Below are 24,178 nucleotides of genomic sequence, written 5' to 3'. Positions count from 1 at the left end.
TTGGGTTCTAGAGTTAGTGACCGTTAAAGGCAGGAATTAGCTGGGCAGAGAGAAAACAGGAGGATAGTTAGGTGTCCAGCAGCCACAGGTGTTCTGTCTTTGTCTCTCCAACTGCGTACTATACCTTATTGTATACAGGGGAAGAGGGTACAGAATCATATATTCTGATCACTGTCTTCATCCTCAACATTTCTAAACATGAGGGATTGGCAAATGACTCATGGGTCAGATCTGGCTTGCTACCCATCTTTGTATGGCCTGTAAGCTAAGAGTGGTTTTTACAGATGAATGCTTGAAATAAATCAAAGAATATTTTGTGAAATATAAAAATTATATGGAATTCAAATATCTATGTAATAGGGCTGGGGATGTGGCTCAAGCGGTAGCGCGCTTGCCTGGCATGCGTGCGGCCCAGGTTCGATCCTCAGCACCACATACAAACAAAGATGTTGTGTCCGCCAGGGGAAAAAAAAAAAAACAAACAAACTAATAAATAAATAAATAAATTCTCTCTCTCTCTCTTTGAGGAAAAAAAAAAAGAAACACTTAAAAAAAATCTATGTAATAAAACTTTTCTTGGAACACAGCTGCGCCTATGTTTTTCTGTACTATCATGGTTGCTTTCACGATGCAACAACATTTTTGAGTAACTGTGATAGAGACTATATGGTTTCCAAAGCCTAAAATATTTGGTAACTTGCTCTTTTTTTTTTTCCTTTGATACCTAGGATTGAACCCAGGGGTCTTAACCACTGAACAACATCTCTAGCCCTTTTTTATATTTTTATTTAGAGACAGGGTCTCGCTTAGTTGCTGAGGCTGACTTTGAACTTGTGTTCTTCCTGCTTCAGCTTCCAAGCTGCTGGGATTACAGGTGTGAGCCACCATGCCCAGATGATGACTGCTCCTTATAGAAAAGTTAACAGGCACCTAGTGTAGCCCATCATAAGGATTTCATAATATCATATATGTCTGAGAATGAGGATTACAATGAGCTACCAGCAATCCACTGTGCTAGTTTAATATTTATATTAATTTACACATAATCTTTTCAGTAACTGTACACAGTGATATTAATAACATGCCTGAAGGTACTTAAGTATCATTGTCAAAATTCAAACCCAGATGTCTCAATTCAAAATCTATTCATTGTACTGATCACATTATTATACTTGTTTGTACTTCTGTCTCTTAGGAAGAGATTCAAGCTTGAATGATGACTTATTTTTTTTTCTGATAGCCACCACTTCTAACATAAGGAGATGTTTGTTAAATGACTTTCATATATATATATATATTCTTCATTTGCTCCCTTGTAACAAATCTGTGAGAATAAAACAAAAATTTCAAATAAATGGTTTATTTATTCTTCCATGCTATTTCTTTCATTTAAAAAAATTTTTTTTGGTAGTTGTAGATGGACAGCATGCCTTTATTACTTATTTTTATGTGGTGCTGAGGATTGAACCCAGTGCCTCATGTGTGTGAGGGAAGCACTCTGCCATTGAGCTCTAGCCCCAGCCCTATTTTTTTTCATTTTTAATAGCAGTATTTTTATTATTTTTTTAATTTTTGGTATTGTGGAGCTAACCCAGGGGTGCTTTACCATTGAGCTACATACCCAGCCCTTCTTATTTTTTTTATTTTGAGACAGGGTCTCACTAAATTGCTGAGGGTTTCCCAGGTTTCTGAGGCTGGCTTTGAACTTGTAGTCCTCCTTTCTCAGCCTCCTGAGTTGCTGGTATTACAGGTATGTGCCACTGTGTCCAGCTAATAGCAATATTTTTAAAATTAATCACATTAAATGCAATTAAAGATAATTGGAAATACTAAGTGCATCAAACAAACTTAGTGACATTTGTATATGTATTTGTACCTATAGTAAATAAATATTTAAATGCTGTATCTTGCTAGTTTTTGTCAACTTTTTATAATTTCTTTTGTTTATTGTTTTCTAGCTGTTAGTTATAGCTGCTGTGTTATTTTCCCTGTCTTATTTATTTTTATTTTCATAGTGCTGGGAATTGAACCCAGGACTTTACACATGCTAGGCAAATACTCTATCACTGAGCTACATCCCTAACCCCCTTTTCCCTGTTGTGAATTTGCTGCTTCTGCCTTTAACGGATTTAGGAACTAGAAATATAACCTTATTCAAACTGTGTATAAAGTAGAGGATATATCTGTGAGCTAAGTGATGGTGAGGTGTTAATTGTTCTTAAGGATTTTGTAATCCAGTTGGAGAAAGTGATCATATACTGGGAACAATCATAATGTAAAAGTATGTTAGCTGCAAAAAGAAGACAGCCATGTGGCTTGTAAATTTGAAAAAAAAAAAGTATGTTAACTTCAGACTTCTAAATCCCTCTGCCTACTTAACATCTCTGTGTGCATGACTAACATGTTATTATTATTATAGGCATCCCAAAACATTGTATTCCCAAGCCTTTTTCCAGAGTCATTGTCATCTCAGCAAACAGAGACTACCCTTCTCATTACTTTGGCCAAAACTGTGGAATTATCCCTGAGGCTTTTTAGTGTAACATTTCATATCCAATCTTGTTTTACCTTCAGAATATATACTGAATCTGACCCCATATCTACTGCTACCACCAAGATTCCAACTGCCATTCTGTCTTTTCTGGATTATTGCGTTAGTTTTCTGATTGATTTCTCTGTTCCTGCCCTTGTCTCTATGCAGTCTTTTCTGAACAGATATCTTAAAAGATCCTCTAATAAGTAAGCTTTTGTCATTCCTTTGCTCAGAACCTTTCATTGGCTTTCTACTTTAGTAGAAATGCCACATTTCTGACAAGGGCCTCAGCTTACTCTCTGGCCTAATTTTCTGGCTCTTTTTCCTTCTCACGTCCCTCTATCCACAATGACATCATTGCCGCCTAACTGCCTGCCTTCCTTCTTTCTTTCCTCCCTCCCTCCTTCCCTCTCTCCCTCATTCCCTCCTGCCCCCTAAACTCTTTCTTTCAAAAAAAGAGACAGGATTTCACTGTGTTGTCTAGACTGGCCCCAAACTGCTGGGCTTGTGTGATTCTCTTGCCCCAGTTTCCTGTGCAGCTTGGACTATGGGTGCATGCCACTTTACACAGTGACTATTGCTATTTTTCTAAGATACTAGATAGTTCTTTCTTCAGAGCATTTGCACTCCCTTAAAATATTTTTCCTTTGCAGGTAGCATGGCTTTCGCCTCTTCCTCATTTTAGATGTTAGATATCACCATGTCAGTGAGTACCTGGTTCTCCTATCCCCTTTACCCTGTGTTAGATTTTACCATAGCACTTAGTGGCATTCAATTCTCTGTGTGGGTGTGTGTTTGCTGACTTTAATTTTTAATTACAAAAATTTTGTTTCACTGCTGTCTCCCATAGGCTAGAACAGGGATTGACAAACCAAAAACAGCCTACTGCCTTGTTTGTAAATGAAGCTTAATTAGAACACAACCATGCTTATTTATTAATGTGGCTTTAACACTACAACAACAGGGTTGAATATTGTGACAGACTATGGCTGACAAATCCTAACATTTATTGTTTGGCTTTGATAGAAAATGTTTATGGTCTCCTGGACTAGCACAATATTTGCCATATAATAAGTGGCTGAGTGAACATAAAGTAGTAAATGGTAGGTTATAGACAGCAAAGTGCTAGTGCAGATATGGGTTAATAGTTCCAAAAGTTATTAATTATTAGACTCTAATACTAAGAACAATTTGGAATATGTCAGCATAATAATTTGTTTAGTAATTTGTTTTTGAATTTTTTAGTCATTATTGCTTGATAGCAGAGATGAACCAACGTTTCAAAAGTCACACCTGATATGAGGATGGTATTCCAGAGGCATAAAATCCTTTTAAATGTTAGTTGGATAGTTGTGGGTGTATGTTTTACATGTCGGGGGGGGGGGCAGACCCAGGGCCTCACATGTGTAATAGTTTTAATAATAGTGCCGTAGAAAGGACCCTAGATAATAAATAGGTGGTAGTTTTTGATTGTATCCTGTATGTACATACAGCTCTCAAGCAATTATGCTGAAGAATGGTCAGATGGAATAAATAACTATTATGTTTACTCTCTTACTTGTAAGTAGTAGTAATTGACTTTGAAATACATTTTTGGATTGGAAATGGGTTGATTTGATGATCTTTCAGGCTTGTTTAATAGTGATTCAAGCAGCATAATAGAAATAGACTAAAAAAAGCCCAGAAGAATCTGAAAAATTGTATTGTTCTGGCATCCTGTCTATATCTAAATCTTAACCTTTTTAAAATTTATATCTAGAGGATAAATAGTATCACTTTCTTTTTTTTTTTTTAAGAGAGAGTGAGAGAGATAGAGGTAGAGAGAATTTTTTAATATTTATTTTTTAGTATTTGGTGGACACAACATCTTTGTTTGTATGTGGTGCTGAGGATCGAACCCGGGCCGCACGCATGCCAGGCGAGCGCGCTACCGCTTGAGCCACATCCCAGCCCCAATAGTATCACTTTCTTGCAAAGTATCTGTATGTGTGTAAATAGAGAGGAGATTTTAGATGTATTTTAGTTTTCCTTTTTTTTTTTGGTGCATGTCTGCACTGGGGATTGAACCCTGGGGTGCTCTACCACTGAGCTATAGCCCTAGCCCTTTTTATTTTTTTAATGTAGTTTTTTAGTTGTCAACGGACCCTTATTTTTATTTATTTATATGCAGTGCTGCGAATTGAACCCAGTGCCTCACACATGCTAGACAAGTGCTTTACCACTGAGCCACAATCCTGGTCCATTTATTTTTTATTTTGAGACAGGGTCTTGCTAAGTTTACTTAGGGTCTTGATGAGTTGCTCCGCTGGCATTGAACTTGTGATCCTCTTGCCTCAGCCTCCTGAGTTGCTGGGGTTATAGGTGTGCACCACTGCTCCTGGCAATGTTTTAATTTTAAAAAGCCCTTTATGGCTGAGTGTAGAGGAATCTTAAATCTTCTTGTTGTATTATATACTATATGCTTCTCATTGGGCTCTCTCCTTAGAAAACATAATTTAAGCAAATTGTGAAGAATTACAGAGTCAGGGCTGGCAGAAGCTTTATTCAATAAATATTTGTACGTACCCTAACTACTTTGTTAGACTGTAGGATACAGAGGTGAATAAGATAGACAGGGTTCTTACCCTCATGAGACCAGCCAATCTTCCTCCTCAATTTCCCCTGAACTGGGGCTAGGGTTGTAGCTGTGTGGTACAGCACTCATCTAGCTTGTGCGAGGCGCTGGGTTCGATCCTCAGCACCACATAAAAAAATAAATAAATAAAATAAAGGCATTGCGTCCAACTACAACTAAAATAAAATAAAATAAAAATTTCCCCAGAACTCATTTTTACAGAGGTAAATAAGATAGACAGAGTTCTTGTCCTCATGAGATCTGTAGCTAATCTTCCTTCCCCAGTTTCCCCCGAACTCATTTTATATTGTATAATACAAACTAAAGCTTTAGAAATCAAGTAACTTGCCCCGGATTAAGTAGCTAGAATGGAACTAGAATACAAGTTCTCACATGGAAGATAAAAAGAAAATGTTGATTCATATGTGCAGTTTTGAGTGCTCACTAATATGCTATTAGGTACTAGGGGATACAGTGGTAAGTAAAACACCTATATCTCTTTGGTGTATAGCTTAAAAGGAATTGTTATGGGAATCCAGCATTTTTCTACTAGATTAGTTTTCAGTCTTTATTCTTCCAGGGAGGATTTGGGACTATCAAGTATTTCTTCCTTTTTTTTTTTTTTTTGCTAGGCAGAGATTCAAACCAGGGCCTTGCTCACTTGAGGTAAATGTTGTACCACTGAACTACGTACATCCCCAGCCCAATATTTATTCTATTTTTTAAAAAGTTTTTCTTTTTAATATTTGTAGTTGTAGATGGACACAATACCTTTATTTAATTAATTTATTTCTTATGTGGTGCCGAGGATCGAACCCAGTGCCTTACACATGCCAGGTGAGCACTCTACCACTGAGCCATAGTCCTAGCCCTTCAATATTTATTCTTTTATATGATTAAGTTCAGTGTATGTAGTGGTTTCTAACAGTTAAAGTTAGTTTTATTGAAAGGCTGGAACTTTTGAATGAGAAAGCTGTAATTAGATAGAGTGTGTGTGGGTTCACTGTGGAAAGTGATATTTACCTGTTTTATAATTTGCATATGGCCTAAACATTTGCCCTGTTTATAAGAGAGAACGAACCCCCCACCCCCACCCCCGCCGCCCCAGGCCCCTGGATTGGAAGACTCTCTGAGTCCAGCCTGATATTTAAAATCAGCAATATTATAAGTTAAATAGACTTTTGCTCACTGACTTTTTCTTTCTTTTTAGTTGCCAGTCTAATATATAGATATATAATTTTTAAAAAATATTTATGTTTTAGTTGTAGTTGAACACAATACCTTTATTTTTATTTATTTATTTATTTATTTTTATGTGGTGCTGAGGATTGAACCCAGGGCGTCGCACATGCTAGGTAAGAGCTCTACCACTGAGCACCACTTCAGCCCCATCCAATCTAATATATTAACGTAGAAATTCTTTTTGGGTGCTGGGGATTGAACTCAGGGATACTTTATCACTGAGCTACTTCTCCAGGCCTTTTTATTTTTGGACAGAATTTTGCTGAGAGAGTGTCCCTAAATTGCTAAGGCTAGCCTTGAACTTGTGATCTTCCTGCTTCAGCCTCCTGAGTCACTGGAATTATAAGTATCAGCTACCTATCCTGCTAGAAGCTCTTTAAAGTAGTTTTCTTTATAGTGTATACTTTGGTATCTGTATTATCCAGTATTCAAATAATCATACATAAAGTATAAGACATATTTTATTCTTTAAGATTTCTTCTCAAACTAATTATGATTATATTTGATTTTTCCCTTTGGTACTTGCTAAAACAATCAGACATTTGACAGTCTAGGAAAAAGTAAAAAAAAAAGGTTAATTAAATAGCTGCTACATAATTTAGGATTTCTTAGTTATTTGGTGACTTAGAAGATTCAGTGTTTTTCTCCTCAGAATTACTAGTTCGAAATGCTCACACATTGGAGAAAGTAATTACTCTTCCAGAGGTAAGTTACCTTCACCATTGACCTTTTTGATATTTTTCTTCCAAAGCACTTTCTGCCATTCTGCTAGGGCCAATTAGTTTTTGGCTCAGCTGTTTTAGTTTCTCTGTAGAAGTTGGGCTTAACCACGTTCATAATCTGTGAAAATCAAATTCCATTTTTTCTTCTAAGAGAGCTATAACATTAAATTCCCTGCCAGTGATCTAAAATACATTGAATTGTATATCTTCAAACACAAAAGAGGTTCCCCCCCACCCATCTGGCTTATATCAGCATTTAAAAATGAAGAGATTTTAGAGTTTAGATTTTTATAAATAGTGGTTATTGTACTTTAATGATGATTGCTTTACTTCTGCAGGTATAACACATTTTAAAACACTACAAATGGGGCTGAGCACTTGCCTCACACATGTGAGGCACTGGGTTCGATCCTCAGCACCACATAAAAATAAACAAAGATACTGTGTCCATGTATAACTAAAAAAAATATTAAAACAACAAACAAACAAAAAACACTATAAATGCTGGGAATGTGATTTGTAGCATGCCCAAAGTCCCGGGTTTAATCCCTAGCATCGCAGCCAAGAAACCAAAACCAAAACCAAAATACAGACATTTCTAAAACACTACAAATTATTATGGAGGAAGTAGCATCACTATCAGCCTCAATTTATCTAATAATTTAACAATACTTGAAACGTAAATAATCTCCTAGTATTATATCATTATAGTATTCTGTGTGCTTGTGTGTAAATAGAGGTTAATTTCAAATAACAAAATTAGATTGGCACAAATTTTGAAACTGATAGTAATTGTTACATTGTAATTGGATAAATGTTAAACCAAACGTAAAAATTATAATTGGAAAAATGTTAAACTAAAGGTAAAAATACATTTTATAATGGTCAAGTCAAACATTTCAGCTGGAAGAATAGGAAGAAGGAACTGGGTGAGTAAGGAGCTATATTGCTGGATGATAATTGGGTAGTAATATAGAAAGGTGGGCTACAAGGGGAAGGGAGGGTGCATGGGGTTAGAAATGTTGGTGGAATGTGATGGACATTATTATCCAAAGTACGTGTATGAAGACACAAATTGGTATGAATATGCTTTGTATACAACCAGAGATATGAAAAATTTGCTCCATATGTATAATATGAATTGTAATGCATTCCACTGTCACATATAAATGAAAAAATTAATTAAAAAATAAGCACTTGCAAACCAAAATTAAACAGTATCATATACAATTAAAAATATATAAATAAAAATTTAAAAAAGGGGCCGTAGCTGTAGCTCAGCAGTAGAATGCCTGCCTTGTACGTGTGAGGCATTGGGTTCAATCCTCAGCACCATATAAAAATAAATAAAGATATTGTGTTCATCTAAAACTAAAAAAAGAAAAAGAAAAAGAAGGTGGGGTACATTTAACCTCCATGTGTCTTAAACTGTGATTTCAGGCATGTATTTGGCAATTATCTATTATGAAGGAGCAAAAGAACTTTGTGGTATAAAACCCGTATGGTTCTAGGGGTTAAGTGGGCTTAGTTCTTGCTCAAGTTTTCTCATTCAAATGCAGCCAGATAGTGATTGATCCTGAAGTTCTCTCTCTCTTTTTGTGTGATTCTGGAGATCTAAACAAGAGCCTTTCGTTTGCCAGGCAAATGCAGTGCCACTGAACTATAACTCCAGCCCTCCTAAAGTTATCTCTAAGACTTCCATCTAGACTTAGACTTGTCTGGCACTTGAACAGAAAAGTCTAAATAGATAGGAGCTGGAAGAGCTGCAGTGCTTGATGTCTCTATTTCTATGTAGTCTTTCCAGCATAAGGACTTCATGGTGACCAGACTTCTTACATGGAGGCTTAGAGCTTCAAAAACACTTCCTTCTGAGTAAGACAGCCAGTCTTTTATGACCTAGTGTCAGAATCAAAGTGTCATTTCCTCTGTATTTTATTCATTTGAAGTAAGTCTCTAAGGCTGTTCTACATTCAATGGGAGAAGAATTAGACTCTATCTTTTGGTGGGAGAAGTGTTAAAGGTCATTTCAAAGCCTCTTCAGTCTGTTCTTTGGTCATGAAGTATTTACATTCCTCTCGCTTGCAAAATGCACTTATCACTTCTTCAAGGTGCACCCCCCCACCCCCACCCCTGCCTGCCCCCAATCTTCTATTATAGCATCAGGCTGTAGTTTGAGGTCCAGTATCTTGCTGACTGAATCAGATACAGGTGTAGATCAGGCTGCTTGGTCATGGCTTATTCACCATTGCTTTCATTTTGAAGACCTGTGAACTAAAGATGCAAGTTATCCACTACCCCCTGCCCATCCCACCCAATAGGCAAAAGTGGACAGATATAAGCTAACTACTTATAGACACTCCTAGTTAGAAATAAAGAAAAACGAAGGCTCACAGTAGTCACTGGTCTGCAGCAATTCTGAAATCCAGTGATGCATATTATTACCAGTTCTGTAATACTACCAGAGTGCTCAGCTGTACTGCCTAAGTGATTCTCCATATCTCTTGGTTCCGCTCTTTGAATTCTTAACTTTTCTATAAAATGTATTCTGTTTGGCAGCTTGATAATTTTCTGTTTCCTTCCCATAGAAGTTTGGGGGTCCAAAAGCCTTTTTTTTTTTTTTTTGGTAGTTGTAGATGAACTGCATTCCTTTATTTTATTTGCTTATTTTTGAATGTGACGCTAAGGGTGGAACCCAGTGCCTCACGTATACTTGGCAAGCGCTCTGCCACTAAACCACAGCCCCATCCCTTTTTATTTTTTATTCTGAGATAGGGTGTCCCTAAGTTGCTTTGGGCCTTGCTAAATTGCTGAGACTGGCCTTAAACTTGTGATCCTCCTGCCTCAGCTTCCCGAGTCACTGGGATTACATGAATGAGCTACTGTTTCTGGCTAACATTTTAATTTTTTTGTTACAGCAGCAGTCACTCCCTATGCCCAAATCTGTTTTGATTATCTGTTGTCCCGAAACACATAATTTCATATTAGTGGTATAAACAAAAAAATTCCCTTTTACTTTGTATGGTTTCACTATTTAGCTGGACTTGACTAGGTGGTTCTTTCTTAGGGTTCCACATGGAGGTTCAGATGATTGCTGAACTGGAATCATTCAGAATTATTTCTCAAGGTTTCTTATGCACTTGGAGATAGATGGTATCTGGATCTGGAGCCATCATTTCAAAGGACAATTCCTTCACATATATGATAGCTGGGCTGAGAAGACCTGGTAGCTACTGCTCCCAGAGCATCTTATATGTCTCACAGGTATCTTACGTGATGACACAGAACTCCAGAGTTGCCTGAGAAAGCACCTTGCAGAGGTGCCTGAGAGAATATACAATAACCTACCTGGAAAGGTAGCTTAATGTGCCTTCTGTTGCACTCTCTTCAAAGGGGGAAGAATTAGACTCTACCTTCTGATAGAAGGGCCAAAGAATTTGCAAATGTTTTAAAACACAAAATACCCCACATATATACTTATTAGGTTTTGGAGCCTATGATATAATAGGTCAGGCCTTTTCTTCTCTTTTCACTGGGCAGGGAGGTAAAAGATTACCCCCCCCTTTTTTTTTTAATATTCAAGAGTTATGGAAGGAGACTTCATGGTAACAAGTACCTCTTCAGTAGACACAGAACCTGGAAGCTTTGAACTGCTGTTCTTTTTCCTTTTGTATGAGAGCAGGCACAGTGGTCCTTCTGTCCCAAAAGAGGAAATAAAAAGAAACAACTGATCACCATGGCACATTCCAGTACTCCAGTTCTTTCTATCTTAAAAAAGAAAACAAAAACAACCACAAACAAAGAGCCGGATCAGTATGTTATTTATCATCCTGAGGAAGGATGATCCCAAGTTTGAGGCCAACCTGGGCAACTTTATTTTATCTTTAAATAAAAATTTTAAAAAGGGCTGCAGATGTAGCTCATTGGTAGATTGCTTATCTAGTATGTGTGAGGCCCTGGGTTTAGTCCTTCCCAAGTACCAGAAAGAAAGAAACAAACAAAACATAATCACCGAAACTTTGTTTTAAAAAAAAAAAAAAAATCTACCATTTAGAGAATTGCTTGAATCCAATAAGTAACGTCTTTGCAAGACCGGAAGAGTACATGTCCTTGCTTGTGATTCACACTTTCCAGCTGAATCACATTAGCTAGCTTTCTTAATTCCTGTATGGATACTCCTAAGGGAAATTTTGAAAAAGGAATAGGTGATGGAACTAATTTCAAATCTGGGTATTATAGAGCAGCTAGTCAAATGTCTTATAGGAAACTTTGAATAGCATTAAGGAATGGTCTCTGGAACTGCTCTGTTGCCTTATATGGTGATCTGAAGATACTCAGAAAAGTTGGGGTATTTTATGAGGCTTTTGTGTTTTGTATTCTTTCTACTCCATTTTCTTTTTCTTTATCCTTGTTTCTGTATTTGAACTTCATGAGAAATTCAACCCAAATTCTCTGTGAACTGAGAAAAAGATGATAGCTTAGTGACTAGAAAGTTGCTGTTAGTCACTGCCTGTCTACTGGGAAGAAGAATCACCTATATTTAATCATTTTCCCCTTTTGTTTTTCTTGGTAGTATTCAGATCTATACTTTGTTAAATTTGGGGTAGAGAGAAAGTCCTATTTAAATTTTTTTTTTTTAATACCAGGGATTGAACCCAGGGGTGCGTAATCACCGAGCCACATCCCCAGCCCTTTTAAAAAAATATTTAGAGATAGGGTCTCATAAGTTGCTTAGGGCCTCCCTAAGTTGCTGGGGTTGACTTTGAACTTGACATCTTTCTGCCTGAGCCATTGGGATTACAGGTGTGCGCCACCACACCTGTCCTTAACTTTTTTATTTTAAGTGACTCAGTTTTTTTTTTTTTAAATGTACTTTTTAGCTATTGATGGATCTTTATTTTATTTATTTATATGCTGTGCTGAGAATTGAACCCAGGGCCTCATACATGCTAGGCAAACACTTTACCACTGAGCCACAACCCCAACCCTGACCCAGTTATTTTTTATTTGGTATTTGAAAAATATTTTGAGAAAGTTTTGATAGAATCCTAAACAAACACCTGCTACTTTTTGGCAGTATGAGGACCATTAGAAGAGTCAAAAATGAAAGTTTTCCTCCAGAAAGGAAGATAACACATACCTATTTTGAAATACTTAAAATGGTGAAGACTTCTTATTACAGTTTGTTAAACTCATTTGCAATTTGGAAGTTTTGGGATAAGCCTTCCATAATATTCAGTTGATTTGTTTTTATCTCCATTCTTTTTTCCCTCTCCATTTGACAGATTACCACCAGAAATATTCCTGAGTGGTTTGGAAGGCCTAGTAGAGTGGGGAGAACTTCTCATAGTTTTAAAATCTGTTGGTATTACTTACTTCAGCTACATGAAAATTTATCTTTTAGGATGTTTAATGCATGATATGTTGCATGCATTATGCATTTAAGAAGTATAGTAGAATGGATTTATGAATGGCATGGATACAAATTTCTATCTAAATTGCTCTGTTCATTTTTGGATAAAATAATTACTTGCTAGAGCAATATTTTCCTGACATTTTACAAGCCTGAGGGTGGGTTAGAAGGATCTGAATGAATGCCAAGTGTAAAGATTTTTGGAACAACTTGATTTTACTACTTTCCTGGGAGTGTCAGGGGATTAGTTTGATCCTGCTTGAAGTAAAAAGCTGCTTTCTGAAGCCAGTAATTCCATGGAGATTAGTGGTATTAAAGATATTTTTAATTTGGGCCTTAGAAAGCCAGAGGTCTGAGCATTGATTTACCCTTTCCTTTCTGTATTAATGAATTTAAAATATGTTGTTGATTTGATGGTTGGTTCATGTATTAATAGCTGATTTGGGATTCTTTTCTTTCTTTCTTTCTTTTTTAATTTCTGGTTGGACACAATGCCTTTATTTATTTATTTTTATGTGGTGCTGAGGATCGAACCCAGTGCCTCGCACATGCTAGGCGAGCACTGTACTGCTGAGCCACAACCCCAGCCCCTGGTTTGGGATTCTTTAAACTGTGTATACATTTTTTTTAAATACCTTTATTTTATTTATTTATTTATTTAAATACCTTTATTTTATTTACTTATTTATATGTGGTGCTGAGGATTGAACCGAGGGCCTCGCACATGCTAGGCGATCGCTCTATCGCTGAGCCCTAGCCCCAGCCTTGTGTATACATATTTTAATCAAGTTCGTTAAAAAATATCATTCTGTCCTTTCATTTGACATATACCAGTAGAAAACAAGCTATTATTTTGAAAACAGCAAATGTAGTTTCATGATTATACAGATGTGGACTGGTAGGAATCTTAGATTAGAAAAAATGTTTGTCAAATGTAGATCTTGTCTAATATGAAAATATACCATCTATTTTATTGGTGGTTGTAGTTAACAAAAGTAGTTCAGACAAAAGATTCTAGGCATTTCTGAAATGTTAAAGCTTCTGTTCATGAGACAGTGCCCAGTGATCTTTTTGCTCCATTTTATATTTTTTCATTATGTATTTACCCTATATTATAAAAGTACAAAATATAAATGGGTATCCTGGTTTTTAAAAAGTTTTAATTCAGTGTGTGTTAGTTTTGAGGCCTTTTACTCTTAGTAAATAAAGTCAGTTTTGAAAACTAAAAGTTATTCTTGGGTGGATATTTTCTGATACTTTGATTAACATTAAATATTTCCTTAGATTAGTGTTGAATTTTGGACTGTTTACGGATACCCAAACTGTATCTTCAAATGGCTAGGTAGGAAGTCTTACTAGACCATCCAGTGTGTAATATTTTGCAGATATTCAATTAGTAAAGATATTCAATTATTGTTTGAATAATTGCCCTTTCTTAGTTCTTATATGTACAAATTAATTTCTTGCAACTTTAGTAACTCCCCAATGGTAAATGCTTTTTACCTGGGTGGTTGAATGCAGAGAAGGCACTGAGTTGGCATTACTTATTTCATTTTTTTTTTAACTGGATCTTCATGATCTTTTTATTCTTTTTTTTAAATATTTATTTTTTAGTTGTAGTTGGACACAGTCTTTATTTTACTTATTTGTTTTATGTGGTGCTGAGGATCGAACCCAGGGCCCCGCACATGCTAGGTGAGCGCTCTACCGTAGAGCCACAATCCCAGCCCAATCTTTTTATTCTTGATGTTAAAGAGGCAGTGTAATGTAGTGGAAAGGAATAAAATTTGTAGTCTCATAGACCTAGGCTTGAATCACTACCTCACCAATTATTAGCTGTTTGATCTTGGAAAATTCCCACAACCTCAAGGTCTTCTTTTTTTTGGGCAGCGGGAGTATGGGGATCGAACCCAGAGGCACTCTACCACTGAGCTTCATCCCCAGCCCTTTTTATTTTTTATTTTGAAGATAAGTTGCCAAGGCTGGCAATTTCAAACTTGAAATCCTCCTACCTCAGCCTCCTGAGCTACCCACATAAACCATATCAAGCAAGTTCTTCCATTAAATGAATAGTAAGTACTTCATAGAATCACATTCCTAAAGGATATTAGGTTGCCTGTGCATTGTAGACAATAAATGCTAGTTTCTTATCTCCTATAAAGCCCTTTTCAAAGCCACCTTGCTCTTTTCTCCTCCTTTTTCTATTACTGAAACAATGTCATTTGGTATGATTTTTATTTCTCTTTTTCTTTTTTTGATACTGGGGATTGAATCCAGGGGCCTTTTACCACTGAGCGATAACCCCAGCCCTTTTTTTAAAATTTTTGAGACAAGGTTTCATTAAGTTGCTGAGGCTAGCCTGCAACTTGAGATCCTCTTGCTTTAGCCTCCTAAGTTGCTGGAGTTACAGGTGCACTCCATCATGCCTGGCTTGTTTCTCTTTTCATTCTTTGTTTTTGAAGTATGTTTATCTTACCTCACAGGGCTGTTGTGAGAATTAGATATGATAATATATGTGGAAATGCTTAGTACAGTTTCCTGGCATATATCAGGCATTACAAAGATTATGGCATTTTTGGCAGCACATATCCTAAAATTGGAATAATACAGAGAAGATTAGCATGGCCCTTGCACAAGGATGATATGCAAATTAATGAAGCATTCTGTGTTTTTGTATGAGTATGTAACAATAAATCCTACCATATACAACTAAAATGCACCAATAAAAAATGTGAAAAAATGCAAAAAAAAAGATTGACATTGAATATGAGATTCATTTTATCTGTGATTACATTTTCTGTCTTGCTTCTGCCTTATCTGTAGTATGTTTGATCTTTTTTATGAAGTCTTCCCATTTTTGGGGGGAGGGACACTTTTGTTTAGTCTTACTAGCACTCTAGCTAATACCCATTTCTTTGATTTCCTTTATTGTCATACTTCATACTAGTTGAATAGTTAGGGTCTTGGTTTCCACTTTTTCACCACCTGCTCTCATATTAAACCTCTCATATAACCTCTGCTTCCCTGAAACTGAAAGAATACCCTCCTACACAAGCTCTCACAAGTTGTAAATATTGAAAATATTCAGTGAATATTAGTTGAATAATGAATGAAATGAAAAGCTTTCTTATAGTACTTATCAGTTAAGAGCTTTCTTATGCTTTTAAAGATATCTTGTAAGAAACTGTCATACTCCAGTATAAACAGATGCTTGAATATAGAATGCATTTTGTTGTATTTTTGAGAAACCCATGGTTTGTGTCAGATTCTGGGAAGAAATTTTAAATGTATGTTTTAGAGAAAATTTATTTTCAAGGCAAATTTAGTAACAAAAGCATTTTTTTTTTTAATATATATCAAGAGGACCTGGTCCATTATTTTTCTAGTTTAATGATACTCAGACCTGTGTTCTTAAGCCCCATGTGGTGGTTCAGCAGTCATTTTCTTCTCAGGCTCTGTTACATTAACCACACATGCTGGAATGTGGTAAACATGCTGCCATTTTGGTCAATGAGAGGAATTCATATGGTCCCAGAGGCATATTCTTTTGTTGTTTTAGGTGGGGTCTTGCTATATTGTTCAGGCTGGCCTTGAACTATTGAACTTAAGTGACCTCCTGCCTTAGCTTCCAGAGTAGTAAGAGGTAAAAGGATACCTTTAGATTCTTTTTTCATAAACTTTATTTGATATGTAATATATATAAGTAAAATGCAAGATCTTTTTTAAAAAAGCATCTACGGCCATACCACCCTGAACGCGCCCGATCTCGTCTAAAAAAGAGTACTACTTCCTGAGTAGTTGGACCATTAGCACATGCCACCTAGCCTGGCTAGCATATTCTTTTTTTGTGGAGGATTAGGGGCTGGACAGGGGTATTAGGGATTAAACCCAGAGGTGCTCTACTACTGAGCTATATTCCTAGCCCTTTTTATTTTAAGACAGAGTCTTACTAATACTTTATCATCATCTATTCATTGTTTTGTTGATGACATTTGGGTTGTTTTTACTTTCTTTTTTTTTAATATTTATTTTTTAGTTTTTTTAGGTGGACACAATATTTTTATTTTATTTTATGTGGTGCCGAGAAACCCAGTGACTCACGCATGCTAGGTGAGCGTGCTACCACTTGAGCCACATCCCCAGCTCCTGTTTTTACTCTCTTACTGTTTTGAATACTACCTGTTTTCTGGTGTACTATAACCAAAAATTTCTCTTGGTATTTAGGAATATAAATATAAATCCTGTGGGTTATAGGATTAGTAAGTGTTGTGTTTTACAAAGTAACACTGTATTTCAAAGAAGTTTAGTTTACATTCCTATCAGCAGTAGATAAGAAATGAGTTCCTTTTCATTATTAGAAATTTTATTTTAAACTGTGACCCTAATTTCTTTTGGAGAAATAGGTCTATTTAGATTTTTTGTTTTTCTTCCTTGATTATTATTTCTAGCTGGTCAAGAAATCACCTATTTCTTTCTTAGTTTTGTGTGTGTGTGGCACTGGGGATTTAACCCAGGGGTGCTCAATCACTGAGTTATATCACCTGCCTTTTAAAACAATTTTTATTTTGAGACAGGGTCTCACTAAGTTGTCCAGGGTGGCCTTGAACGCGTGAGCCTCCTGTCTCAGCCTCCCTAGTCACTGGGATTAAAGGTGTGCACCACTACCCCTGACTAAATTTTCAAAATTTTATTAACAGTTTTGTTGTTGTGGTGGTGGGGGTGGTAGAATACACATAACATGAAATTCACCACTCTCTCTCTATTTTTTTTTTTTTTTTTTTTGCCTCCTGGTGATGATGGTGAAACCCAGAACAAGCACTCTTACCATGGAGCTTTATCTCCAGCCCACCATTTGTAAGTGTACAGTTCAGTAGCATTAAGCACATTTACATTGTTATGCAACCGCCACCACTTTCAATCTCTACAACTTTTTTCGTACTCCCAAACTGAATTTGCACACATTAAACTATATCTTCCATTTCCCTCCTGTGACAGCTACCATTCTATTTTCTGTCTAGGTGCCTTACATATGTAAAGTTATACAATATTTGTCTCTTTGTGACTGATTTATTTCACTTAGTATAATATCCCTAATGTTCATCTCTGTTATAGCATGTGTCAGAATTTCTTCATTTTTAAAAAAGGCCTGATTAATATTCTGTCTTTTGTAATTTGTAAATTACATATATTGGCACATAATAGATTCACATTAAATATTTATTATTTGATAAGTTAATTTTTTAAATTAACAGGAATTAGGAGGTACTTTTTCTGTGTGCATGGAATAAGAGTCAGTAAATAAAGTTGCTCTTATTTTTTATTTTTTGCATAGTAACTACCTTGATTCCCTTAAGGGGCTTGCTCATTTGGGCTTAAGGAAGATAGGAGAAATGGCATTTATACATGTGTATAGTGGATGGGGATGCAATGATGGGCATTGTTTAAATCAGTTACTGAAAAATAATAGAGCTGAGGATGATTTGGCTTGTTGCACTTGGGTTACAGCCACCTGAGATACATACACACACACACACACACACACACACTCTGGCTGTGAAGTAGGAGGAGACAAACAGATATATATTCCCACTATTCCCACTCTGCTCCGTTTCAGCTCTCCCTGCTCCCACACATACAGCTGCTGCTGCTGACTAATGCTAAGCAAGATGAGGAGCTTGTGTCTTTTAATAGCAGAAAAGAAGAGTAGTATTATGTGGTTTCTGGTTTTCTACTTAGAATGTATTTTAGATTTCTAGAAATTCTATGTTGTTACAGTTTCCAATTCTTTGTTGTTCTAACTTGGAGTTTTTTAAAAAGAGAAAGAATTTATTAGTTTTTCTAAATGGAAACTTCATTCCCCAAAATAATATTTATGGTAATCAGGTCTTATAATTATGGGAGAGTTTTTAGATTAGAGTAGAAAAATAGTGCCCTTGTAAAAGCAGACTTATAGAAAGGACTCACATTTACCCTTTTAACCTTGGGAAATTACCTTTTTTGGTTCTAATTCCTTTTTAGAATATATTAATGCTTTAATTTGGGTCCTTCTCCTTTTTCCTCTATAAATCTAATGAGAATGATATTTATTGGCAAATTGATGATATTATGGAATTGGAACTCCTGGCAAATTTCGCACAACCAAAATGAGAAAATAAGCCAGGTATGGTGCCACATACCTGTAATCCTAGCTACTCAGGAGACTGAGGCTGGAGGATTAGAAGTTTGAGGCCTCCAACTTAGTAAGACCCTGTCTCAAAAAATAAAAAGGACCAGAGATGTAACTCAGTGGTAGAGCATTCCTGTGATCAGTCCCCACCCTCTCCACACACAGAGAGAAAGAAAAAAATACTCTTATTTGGAACTTCCTTTTTTTTTCAGTTAATAATGCAGTTGTAGTATGTTAGTGTTTATTAGTTCTTATTGACACATTTCTTGGACCCATTGATTAATTTCTGATTTGAAATGATTATTTTTAAGTTAAAATGAGAGCTTTCAGCTTCGATTTAATTTACTAGGCAAGGATCTTTTTTAAAAAGGTGTTAAGCCATGCATGGTGGTTCACACCTGACTCGGGAGGCTGAGGCAGGTCCAATGTCAAAATCTAAAAAGATTGACTCAAAGTCCTTCTTCCTCTAGTTTCCTATTCTTTCAGTTTCCATTCCCCCCCAAATCAGTACTATACTAGTTTTTGATTCCTTCTAATATTTATGTATGTGCAGGCCAATGCAAAAACATTTTTCCCTTTATTATGTTCATTTAACAATATTATCTTACTATTTCAATATTTAAAGAACTTCTCTTTTTAAAAATATTTGCATATTATCTGCTTTCCGTTACTATGACAGAAACCTGAGACAATCAGTGTATAAAAAGGGAAGATTTATTTTTGCTCACAGTTGCAGCCCATATTCAGTTGGCTTCATTGCTTTTGAGACACTCGGTGGCACAGTACAGAATGGTAGTAACATGTGGCAGAGGAAAGCTCCTCACCTCATGGTAGCTGAGAACCAGAGAGACAGAAAGTGGCCAGGACCCAGTATAACCCTCAAGGGCATACCCCCTAATAACCTAACTTCCTTCCACTAGGCCCCACTTCTTAAAGATTCCATCTCCCAGTAGTGTAAGGCCGAGGACCAAGCCTTGAATACATGGGCCTTTGGGGGTATATTGCAGATCCATACTGTGACAGTCTCATTGTTTAGATAAATTGTAACTTATTAAACTAGTGTTTTATTGATGGACAATTATTATCTTTTGCTCTTATAAATAATATTACACAGATTGGTTCACTCATTTGCAAATATGCTTGTAAGGTAAATTCCTAAAAATTGCCTTACTGAGTCAATTAATATATACTTTTTTTTTTTTTTAATATTGGGAACTGAACTCAGGGGTGTTTAACCACCAAGCTACATCCCCAGCCCTTTTTATGTTTTATTTTGAGAAGGGTCTTGCTGAGTTGCTTAGGGCCTTCCTAAGTTGCTGAGGATGGTTTTGAACTCTCCATCCTCTTGCCTCAGCCTTCCTAGCCTCTGGGATTACAGGCATGCACCACTATGCTTAGCAATATATACATTTTTAATTTTGATAACTTCATTCTAGTTGTCCCACATGTATTTCACAAATATACATTCTTGTTATTTGCAGGGTCATGTGTACCTGTTGTCCCAGCTACTCAGGGGGCTGAGACAGGAGAATCACAGGACCCCTAAAGTTTGAGACCAGCCTGGACAATACAATGAAACCCTCCATATAATTTTTTTTTTAATTTTACATTCTTGCTTAGATATGAGAGGATCTTTTTCTATAGCTTATTACCAGTGTATATGATCATCATTTTGGATATTTGCCATTCTGAAGAGGGGGGAAAAGGTATTTTAGTGGTCTCAATTTGCATAAAATAGGTTAGATTTAATTATTTTTGCTATTCTGGGAATTGAACCCAGGAGCACTCTACCACTGAACAACATTCTCAGCCCTTTTTATCTTTTATTTTGAGATAGATTCTTGCTAAGTTGCCTAAGTTAACCTTGAACTTGAGTTCCTCCTGCTTCAGTCTCCTGAGTTGCTGGAATTATAGGTGTACATCACTGTGCCCGGCTATAATACTAAAAAAAAAAAAAAAAAAAAAAAAGGAATTAAAAAAAATCAAGTAGTATTTCAGGGCTTATAATATCAATAAAAAGTAGTCCTTTTTAGATTTGGGGTTGTAGCTTAGTGGTAGAGCACTTGCCTGGAGGCACTGGGTTCAGTCCTCAGCACCACATAAAAATAAATAAATAAAGGTATTATGTCCATCTACAACTTAAAGGAAGGAGGGCAGTTCTTCCCTCCTGCCCTACCTCCCCAACTTCCTATTCCGGCTAGTTTCTGTGGGTCACATAGTGTTTCTTTTGATATTAGCTTTCATATTTCTGAATAAAATGATTATACTGATATCTTAATCTTTTCAATTTTAGACATTCCTTTTTTGGAAAATGAAGATTTATTTTGCTTTCATTTTCTACCCTCTTTATTCTCCCTTGTCCTCTGATTCTATTGATAGGTAGATTTTGTAACACTCTGTATTTTAAATTTAAAATAACCAGAAATACCTTTGTGTACAACCCAGTTAGGTCTTTGTTAGTATGTCAGGTCCTTATACTTGCCAATGTGAAAAGTTCATGCACTCCAATGCTGGAAAATTATACCTTCTTTTTCCTTAGAGTACTTCAGAGCATTTTGATTTAGATGATAGTATATCATTTAAATAAATGGAATTGGCATTCTAAAGCTCTGACAGTACTTGTAATTATGAAGTATTCCTAGTAACACATGGTCTTGGTAGTATTTTTTTGTAATTCTGGAACCTTTTAGTTTTATAGAATAATCTTTAATTACAGTTAATATCAGCCAGTGTTTATTGAGTGATTGTCAATATGTGTCACACGTTGTTCTATGTGCTACATCTGTATGAACTCATTTAATCATGTAATAACCCTGTGAGGAAGATGCTAGCACTAGTTGCATTTTATAGATGAAGAAACTGAGACATAGAAGCTAGGTATCTTGCTTTAAGTCAGTTGCGAGGAAATGGTGGAACTGGAGTGGAAACCTAGGTAGTTTTCCTCCAGAACTATCACTTATTCATTCAGTTGCACTGAGTCTATAATATGATGTACTAATCCTCATCAGAGTATGTGCTTTGGTTTGATTTTCCACTAGTGATGATGGATTTATACCAATTCATCCATATTTAACATTTCTCATCCCTTTTTCTTTTATTCCCCTTCAAATCTACATATTCTTGGAAATATTTTAAGTACTTTTTAAAATTTTTCTAATTGTGGTAGAACTTCATAATACTAAGTTTATCATCTTAATCATTTTAAAATATATAGTTCAGTAGGGTTTTTAATAGATTCACATGGTTGTGCCACAGATACTCACTGTTTTTATCTTGCAAAACTGAAACCCTACACCCTCTAAATATCATCCCATTTAATTTTTAACCTCTACCCCCTGGTATCAGTCATTCTGTTTTCTATTTTTTATGAGTTTTACTATTTTACATACCTAATGTAAGAAAAATCATGCAATATTTGTTTTTTTGTTGCTGACTTATTTCACTTATTTTTTTTATAATCTTGTTTTTTTAAAGTTTTTTTTTAGTTTTGATAGACCTTTATTTAATTTATTTATACATGGTGCTGAGAATTGAACCCAGTGCCTCACACATGCCAGGCAAGTGTGCTACCACTGAACCCAGCCCTAGCCCATTTAACTTATCTTCATGTCTTCAAATTTTATCCATGATATAGCATGTGACAGGATTTCTTTTTAAAGACTGAAAAATATTCCAGTGTATGCAAATGCCACATTTTGTTTCTTCATTTGTCCATTGATGGTCATTGAGTTGCTTCTACCTCTTGGCTATTGTGAATAATGCTACAGTGAACCCATGTGAGCAAATATCTTTTTGATATTCTGCTTTCATTTCTTCTATATGTATACCCAGAGGTGGAATTGCTGGATCATAGGATAATTCTATTTTTAATTTCTTGAAAATATTCCAAATTGTTCTGTGGTTCTACCATTTTTACATTCCCAACAACACAAGTTTTAAATTTTTCCACATTTTCACCCACACTTATTTTCTTTTAGTGCTGGTGATTGAACCCAGGACCTTGTGCATTCCAAGCATGCACTCTACCACTGAGCTACACTATCAGTTCCCTACCTATGGTTAATTAATTTTCTTTCTTTCTTTCTTGTGCTGAGTATCAATCCCAGGGCCTTCTACATGCTAGGCAGGTGTTCTATCATTGAGCCACACCTCCAGCACCCCTTCTTGTAGCAGCCATTCTAATGGGTGGTAACTGATATCTCATGGTGGGTTTAATTTGCATTCTTTTGATGACTATGGTATTGAGTATTTTTTATATGCTTGTTGGTCATCAGTATATCTTCTCTGGAGAAATATCTATTCAAGTCCTTTACGAACTTTAAAATGGGTTTCTTCGGGGTTTGTTGTAGTTGTTGAGTTTTAAGAGTACTTTATATAATCAGGATATTAACCTTTTATCAGATACATGATTTGCAAGTATTTTCTTCAATTAATTGTCTTTTCATTGTATTTTTTCCTTTGACACACATAGTTTTTAAGTTTGAAGTAGTCCCATTTATCTATTTTTGTTTTGTTTGCATGTGCTTTTAGTATCATATCCAAGAAATCATTGCCAAATCCAATTTCGTGAGATTTTCCCCTTATATTTTCTTCTAGGAGTTTTACAGTTTTAGGTCTTATATTTGGCTGTTTGGTCTATCGTCATCGTCGTCATCATTTTGTAGTACTGGGAAAGGAGCCCAAGGCCTCAGGCATGCTGGGCAAGGGTTTTACTACTGAACTCTACATCACAGTTCTCTATGTTAATTTATATTTTAATTAATTAATTAATTGCTTAATTTTTTTTTTAAATTTTCAAATTATTTATTTATTTTTAAATACACGCCAACAGTGGAATGCATTACAAGCCTTATTACACATATAGAGCAGAATTTTTCCTATCTTTGTATATAAAGTATGTTCACACCAATTTATGCCATTATACATATACTCTTTTTTTTTGCATTATAATTCTTAATACATATACCACAATTTTTTTAATCTTTATTTTATTTTTATATGGTGCTGAGGATCGAACCCAGTGTCTCACACATGGTAGGCGAGCGCTCTACCTCCAAGCCACAACCCCAGCCCCTATACTACAGTTTTTCATATCTCTGTTTGTATATAAGGTATATTGGCACCAAATTCAAGTCTTCATACATGTATTTTGTATAATGATGACCATTACATTCCACCATCCTTGCTAATCCCCTTCCCCTTCCTTTCCCTCCTACTTATCTTCCGTATCTAGAATTAATCTAATCCTCCCATGCTCTCCCTCCCTACCCCACTTGAGTCACCCCCTTATATAATTTTTTTTGGGGGGATTGGCTAACTTAAGCATTATCTTCTCCAACGCCATCCATTTACCTGCAAATGCCATGATTTTGTTCTTTTTTAGTGCTGAGTAATATTCCATTGTGTATAAATGCCACATTTTTTATATTTATATTTTAATTAATTAATTAAAAATTGCTTTTTTTTTGTTTGTTTTGGTGCTGGGGATTGA

The 24,178-nt window shown here is 35.8% G+C and overlaps 1 protein-coding gene and 1 non-coding gene across 3 annotated transcripts in view; both read left to right on the top strand.

The window, feature by feature from the left end:
- The window catches only part of Spats2 (spermatogenesis associated serine rich 2), a 109,355-nt gene that overhangs the window by 22,964 nt on the left and 62,213 nt on the right, over positions 1–24,178 (top strand). Inside the window, exon 2 of one of the 2 annotated variants that reach the window (XM_071609892.1) lies at positions 17,332–17,375. The exons of the other annotated variant lie outside the window; for it this stretch is intronic. The gene's annotated coding sequence lies outside the window, so the exon portion shown is untranslated. The remainder of the gene's footprint in view (positions 1–17,331; positions 17,376–24,178) is intronic. 2 annotated transcript variants of the gene reach the window in all.
- On the top strand, positions 15,091–15,194 carry LOC114104089 (U6 spliceosomal RNA). Its single transcript, XR_003584779.1, has one exon. It is a non-coding gene; the product is annotated as a U6 spliceosomal RNA (small nuclear RNA).

The sequence above is a fragment of the Marmota flaviventris genome, chromosome 3, assembly GCF_047511675.1.
Source record: "Marmota flaviventris isolate mMarFla1 chromosome 3, mMarFla1.hap1, whole genome shotgun sequence".
Taxonomy (NCBI): Eukaryota; Metazoa; Chordata; class Mammalia; order Rodentia; family Sciuridae; genus Marmota; species Marmota flaviventris.
This window is presented reverse-complemented; position numbering and strand designations above follow the sequence as displayed.